Source organism: Papaver somniferum, chromosome 6, assembly GCF_003573695.1.
Source record: "Papaver somniferum cultivar HN1 chromosome 6, ASM357369v1, whole genome shotgun sequence".
Classification (NCBI taxonomy): Eukaryota; Viridiplantae; Streptophyta; class Magnoliopsida; order Ranunculales; family Papaveraceae; genus Papaver; species Papaver somniferum.
The window spans coordinates 25,038,029-25,045,984 of NC_039363.1; the positions used below are offsets into that span (position 1 = coordinate 25,038,029).

The following is a 7,956-nucleotide window of genomic DNA, read 5'->3' on the forward strand; positions in this document are numbered from 1 at the left end:
ATGATCGCATTAGACGTAGCTAAAAATGGGCGACCTAAAATCACAGGTATCTGGTTCTCTGGGTCAGGGACAGGTTGGGTATCTAGGACCACGAAATCCACTGGATAAATAAACTTGTCGACCTCAATAAGAACATCCTCGATAACACCTCGAGGGATTTTAACAGACCTATCAGCTAACTGCAGTGTCATCTGAGTAGGTTTCATTTCACCAAGTCCTAGCTGTAAGTATACATGGAATGGCAGTAAGTTCACACTGGCTCCTAAGTCAAGTAAAGCTTTTTCTACCCGGAAGTTACCTATTGTGCAAGCAATGGTAGGAGAACCTGGGTCTTTGTACTTTGGAGTTGTGGTGTTCTGAATGATTGAACTTACGTGACTAGCTAAAAAGGCTTCTTATGGACGCTAAGTTTTTCTTTCCCGTACACATATCCTTAAGGAACTTGGCATAAACAGGAATTTGCCTAATTGCATCTATTAAAGGAAGGTTTATGGTACTTGCTTAAAAACTCCACTATGTCATTAAACTTCGATTGTTGGTAATAGTTGAGGAAATGGGGGAGGCATACAATCAGACCTTCAGGAACCGAATTCACATATCAGAAACTTTATCAGTCTCTTCAGCTACTGGTCCTGAGAGGTGAGATCCTGAGGGGTGAACTATAGTATGTTCACTATCGGGCATGGTTACCTTATTGTCTACAACTCTACCACTTCTAAGGGTTCTAACAGCATTCAATTGATTCGATGGTTTTGTACCTAATTCATGAACTCCTATAGGGTTGGGTTGTGTTTGACTAGGAAACTTACCTTTTTCTCTCAAAGAATCACTTATCAGACCAACCTGGGTTTTTAACTCGGAAATAACCTGACTATTTTCTTGTCCTATCCTATTACTAGCTTGTAGACTCTGTTCTACGGATAACTGAAATTTTGCAGTTTGCTGAGTTAACAAGGCGAGAGATTCCTCTAAACTTAGGATTTTCTTATATGACTGATTCTGAAACCGAGCTAGTCCTGAAGGATTCTTAGTATAGCCAAAACCTGGGGGAGCATTAGAATTACTAAACTGACCTTGACTTTGGCCTTAGACCATTGAAAGGTTCGGATGGTTTCTCCAACCAGGATTATAGGTTTCTGAATACGGGTCAGTCTTTTGACGGTTATCAAATATAGTGTTATTATAAAGAGCATTGGCTTGCTCTTCAATATTCTAGCCTTCCCAAAAAGGCTCCACTCTACCACTAGTCTGGCCCACTTCTAAGGCTTCTAACCTTTTTGCCACAGCAGCAATTTTGGCATCTGATTCATAGCCTCCTTCTACCCTATTAACGTTTCCTCTACTTAAAAGAATTGTTTTCTGGGGTGCGCTACTATTTTCCCATTGCTGGGTTTTTTCCGGTGATTTCATTAAAAAATTCCATCGCCGCATCAACAGTTTGGTTTTCAAATCCACCAGTGCATAGAGACTCAACCATGGTCGTTGTGGAATAATCTAAACCCTCATAAAGGATCTGAACTAGCCTAACCTTTTCTAAACCATGATGAGGACACTGGGATAATAAATCATTGAACCTTTCCAAATACCTATATAAAGATTCTCCCTCTTGTTGTGAAAATGTGCATATTTGCGTCCTAATAGACGATGTTTTGTGCCTAGGGAAAAACTTATTGAAAAAGACAGATGTAAGTTGTTCATATGTCTCAATTGACTCGGAGTCCAAACTATACAGCCACGACTTGGCCTTATCTTTCAGGGAAAATGGGAATAACCTAAGTTTCAAAGCATCATCATCTAAGCCTCTAATTCTTAGAGTACTACAAATTTCCTCAAAATCCCTAACATGGTAATAAGGGTTTTCATTTTCTTTCCCTAAAAATATTGGGAGCATCTGTAAGGTCTCAGGTTTCAGTTCATAGGGTGCATCCGTTTCAACTAACTTAATACACGAAGGACGAGTAGTCCTAGTTGGATTCAACAAAGCTTTCAAAGTTGCCATTTCTGGCGCTACCGGAGCAACATGGATTCTCTCCTCAGTCAAAGGACGTTCAAAAATAGACTCTTCAAAAGTCGAACTTTCTAGATTAAGGTAATCGAGACGCTTCGAACTACTAGGTTTCTCTTTAACAAATCTACCTAGTGCGTCTCTTTTACGTTCAGGCATACAATAAAATTTTCTAAATTGGAATGGTAAGCAAACACAGATCAAGGCCGACTCAACCAAATCAAACCTATTGATTTCTAGCAAACAAAAAGCATGATGTCTCCACTTAGATTGTTTCTAAACCAGCTTCTAATCCTTCGAACGGGAATTCGTTACAATTTAAGCAAACCCCTCTGGAATCAATCTGAGTTAAAGTAAGTTGAATAGAGGCGAGGGAAGCTCGGTGGAGCTTTGATACCCAAGGCTTCACCGGTATTACAAGGCGGCGCAGTCACGCATTCAACTTACAGAAACCGTCAAGAACTTCGAAGTATGCTTAAAAGAGTAACCAATATTTTTCGAATGACCTTCCTGTTAAGCTCGTTACCCTATCGGTCTCTTTCTAGTCAAAATTTTAGGCTTAGGTTCGCGTAGGTTACGTGTTCCTAAAGCGGGTAAGAAGAGAACGGTGATGAAATCCGAACCCTTATCTTGTATGGCCAGGCCTTGCCCTTTACTAGAAAAATAAATGTCCGTATTCAGTCCTCAACATATATGCATACGAAGGAGTCCAGTAACTCGCTGACAGGGGATTCGCGAGTGTTTAGAACTTTACCTCTCGTTCCAGACGGGGAATGAATCGGTTGTAGTCGACTCGGGACAATGACTCCGATATCTAGTATACGAACCCAAGGTGCAGAGACAATATCGTAATTGTCCTCCTTCTCTGCAAACAGTTTATATTTAAATTACCCTTCCGTAGGGTAAAAAAAATGTCCCAAAGTCCAAAAGTCCAAAAATAATAAACCCTAATACAGTTTTTTTTTTCTAAAAGAAAATAAACAAACCCTAAACTAAAATTGTCTTCTTTGCTGTTCTTTTTTGCTTTAATCTTTATCTCCAAGTCTTTATGAAATCACCAAACTCTTTGGCTCAATTTTCTTTATGATCCAGAACCTGTAGACACAAGATAAATACCCAAAAACATAAAAAGGACAAAAATAATAAAATAAAATAAATCTAAAACCCTAAAAACAAGTCTGCGTCGGCGGCGCCAAAAATTGATGTGATTTGTAGATAGTGGTAAAAGTGGTTCGATTCTCAGACTTGTGAAGGATATTAATTAGACTTAAATTCTAATATTAAAATAGAAAACTCACTAAAAATTATAACAAACTCAATCAAAGTTGATATCAATATTAAAAGAACACTAAGGCTAAGATTCCACTATTTTCCAAATTCAAAGTGATTTAATCCAATATTTATATTCATGCAATTTTTTCGTTCAATTTGATTCTAAACTATTGCAACAAGTAGATTCTCAAAATAACAAGTGTAAATCCGAAGCATAGAACATCAAAAACCTAGGTCCAAGCATGCTCTATCAAAAGAAATAACAATTGCTTAACAAGAATCATTCAAACAATTTTCACTCAAGGCAAAACAATCATAAAAGTAATTGCGATAAATAAATAAATAAGAATATACCATTTTTTGTTGGAAAAATAGCTTCCTCTATCGCCTCAACAATGGGATTTAGCTCCTCAAAATACATGTTTGTTGCTCAAAAGTTGATTAAAAGAGTGAAAGGTGCAAAACAGCTGATTTGCAACAGCGTAAAAGTGTTACAGATCTCTGGTATAAAGAGGAACAATGATTATTGTTTAATATAAACGTTACTTATCTTATGCTGTTGAACAACGACAGTTTTCTGCGACAGTTGCTTGTGCGTCAATGTTCTTCGTGTTCTTCCTCTTCAACAGCAGCAGCAGAAACATAGTTTGATAAAACTCTGATTTCTTCTTCTCTGGCTCTCCTCAGGTCCCCAAACTCTCGAAACCCCTTCTATATGACCCAAACAATCTATTTATATCAAAAATACTGATTAAATCTCTCCCAAATCTTCCAAAATCTCTTTCCTTCTCTTCACGGCAAAGTTGCGGCAATTTCTTGTTTTAGAATTTCTACGCGTTTCTGAGCTTTCCTTTTTATTCTAAACTCTTCCTTAGATAGATACAAATCTTTGGGAAGGTTTACAACACTTTAGTCTCTCTAAAGTTACCTAAAACAGGTCACACACGTGACTTTCCATATTTTCTGTTGTGATAAAAATTCGTCGATTGAGCCCAGTCTAATCGATTTCAACACCCATATCAGATTCCTAGACCCATAAGGAGTATATCCTATGAAAATCAGAGGTTTAATCGACCTCAAATTCCTCCAAATCAGGAACCCTAAATCTGCCAGAAACTGCCAAGATATTTCCCGCCAAAACTTGGTTTTTGAAATGTTGAAGATGGTTACCCCCTTATCCAGGGTAAGAGTGCGATTAGCAGCTGCCTGTAAATGGTATGCTCCTTAGTAATTAGGTTACCCCTTATCCAAAGTGAGAGTCCGAATAACAAATGTCCTCTGGGTGCTTTCCGACAACTTTTCGAGCCAATTTTTCCATAAATGTTTATTGGCAAAAATACCTACAAATAAATAAAACACCATAATAAGTACAAAGATGATCCCTAACAATATATAGAATCGAGACAAATCGGACACAAAAATGTGTCTATCATGGATGCACTTAACTTCAAGGCTCAACAAACAAAAACTAAAGGTAACACTAACATGTAAGGGTTCTTGATTCCATGTGAATTTTTAAATTGTAAGCTTACATGTATGGGTTTTGATGTGCTCAACTTCAGGGCTGAACAAACAGCAACCAAAGGTAACCCTAACATCAGAAGAAATATACTTCAGACAAGCAACAACACATTTGAATAACTAATTCAGGGTATGGCTTATCTTCCCCTAATATTTTATCAGTTTTTATACAGTTTTAACTTCCATCTTCCTAATGATAAGACTGTTATTTGTCGTTTCTGATTATAGCTTATGTTCAATTATATCTCATCGTTAAGCTTTATTGCATGTAGATTGTCCAGGAAGCCCACATACCTGGAGAACATGTATATGTTCACACAGAACGTCTGTAGTAGGAATTGAAGCCGATGGTAGTGGGGATTTATGGTAAGAACTACCATGATAATGTTGTAGCTACTACAATTTTGTACACAAACTAAATCAAGGACCTGTGGCGCAATGGTAGCGCATATGACTTCATGTCAGAAGGGTACGTGTTTGATTCACGTTAGGTCCAATTCGTTATTCAACCGTGTCATACGAATAGTTAAAGTCCTATGAATAGTTAAAAGTGTTGTTTCTGTTTTGGTTGAGATACTCATTGTTTAGTTTGTTATCTGGGTACTTCGTATGTAAGTTGTTGTAGATCCTCGCAACATTGAACGAGAATCTATATTGCCTATAAAGAAGTTGTCTTCTTCTTTGGTTGCAGAAAAGATATAATTTTGGTTGATTTTTATTTCACCGTATAAGGTTTCTATTTTGCATTACGATGGAGAGAAACATAACATTAAGATTTGTGAAGAATCCACAGAGGAATGTTGGTGTGGTATATATTGACAAAGAAAAAGGGAGGTAATGGTAATGTTTGTAATATCTCCAAGTTTAGTGGGAGCGGAATTGTCATGTGGGTTACAGGTTCTCTTCATGTTCAGTTGGTTTAATAGTGGCATTCAATACTAAAATTTTAAGGTAAACACTTATAATAAATTCATGTCCGATGTTTCTGGCAACACTTGCAAATATGTTGGTTGTGTGTGATCCAACTAATTAAACACCTACTGTGGCCCGATTAACTAACACACTATAATATGACACGACCAACTAAATATTGGGACCGTTCTGTTATGACCTGGATAACTAAATATGCTCTCGACTATTACGCACAGGATGAAGTAACACATTAATTTGATGTGGGCACAACATTTACCTGTAAATTTTTCCACCACCGGGGGCGTAGGTCCCGGCTTTCCGGCTACTATGATCCAACTAATTAAACACTTTATTGTGAGCCGACTTAATGACCACAATATAATATGACATGGACAACTAAATATTTGGGCAATATATCTTCTTTTAAAATTTCTCCACTGTCGGGGCCGTATGTCCCGACTTTCCAGCTATTATGATCCAACTAATTAAACACTCTACTGTGAGCCGACTAACTAACACACTATAATATGACATGACCAACTAAATATTTAGGACCATATCTGCTTTTAAATTTTCTCGACCGCCGGGGCCGTAGGTCCCAGCTTTCCGGCTAGTATGATCCAACTAATTAAACACTCTATTGTGAGCCGACTAACTAACGCACTATAATATGACTCGACCAACTAAATATTTGGGCACTGTATCTGCTTCTAAATTTTCTCGACCGCCGGAGCCGTATGTCCCGGCATTCCGGCTACTATGATCCAACTAATTAAACACTCTATTGGGAAACGACTAACTAACACACTATAATATGATTCGACCAACTAAATATTTGGGCACTAAATCTGCTTCTAAATTTTCTCCACCGCCGGGGCCATAGGTCCCGGCTTTCCGGTTACTATGATCCAACTAATTAAACACTCTATTGTGAGCCGACTAATGAACACAATATAATATGACACGACCAGCTAAATATTTGGCACTATATATTCTTTTAAGTTTTCTCCATCGCCGGGGCCGTAGGTCCCCGGATTTCCGGCTACTATGATCCAACTAATTAAACACTCTACTATGAGCCGACTAACTAACACACTATAATATGACACGACCAACTAAATATTTGGGCACTATATCTTCTTCTAAATTTTCTCCACCGCCGGGGCCGTAGGTCCCGACTTTCCGGCTATTATGATCCAACTAATTAAACACTCTACTGTGAGCCGACTAACTAACACAATATAATATGACACAACCAATTAAATATTTTGGCACTATAATTTTCTCCACCGCCGGGGCCGTAGGTCCCGGCTTACGGCTACTCTGATCCAACTAATTAAACACTCTACTGTGAGTCGACTAACTAACACACTATAATATGACGCTAACCAATTAAATATTGGAACCGTTTTGTTATGACCACATATTAAAATTGCATGAGAAGATACTGATCGACCGACCAAATAAATGAACAATAAACAAAAATATAATATGATATGACTACCTAAATATTTGGGCACTATATCTGTTTTACACTTTCTCCACTGGCGGGGCCGTAAGGTCCCGGCTTTCCCGGCTACTATGATCCAACTAATTAAACACTCTACTGTGAGCCGACTAACTAACACACTATAATATGACATGACCAACTAAATATTTGGACACCATATCTGTTTTTAAATTTTCTCGACCGCCGGGACCTTTCCCGCTATTATGATCTAACTAATTTAACACTCTACTGTGAGCCGACTAACTAACACACTATAATATGATACGACCAACTAAATATTTGGGTAGTATATCTGCTTTTAAATTTTCTCCATCGCTGGGGCCGTAGGTCCCGACTTTCCGGCTACTATGATCCAACAAATTAAACACTCTACTGTGAGCCGACTAACTAACACACTATAATATGACACGACCAATTAAATATTTGGGCACCATATATGCTTTTAAATTTTCTCGACCGTCGGGGACGTAGGTCCCGGCTTTCCGACTACTATGATCCAACTAATTAAACACTCTACTGTGAGCTGACTAACTAATACACTATAATATGGTACGACCAACTAAATATTTGCGTAGTATATCTACTTTTAAATTTTCCCCACCGCCGGAGAGTTGTAGGTCCCGGCTTTCCGGCTACGATGATCCAACTAATTAAACACTCTACTGTGACCCGACTAACTAACACACTGTAATATGGTACGATCAACTAAATATTTGCGCAATATATCTGCTTTTAA

General features: G+C 38.0%; 1 pseudogene; it reads left to right on the forward strand.

The window, feature by feature from the left end:
- The first annotated feature begins 1,535 nt into the window (after window positions 1-1,535).
- On the forward strand, window positions 1,536-1,635 carry LOC113292093 (annotated as a pseudogene).
- The last annotated feature ends 6,321 nt before the right edge of the window (window positions 1,636-7,956 follow it).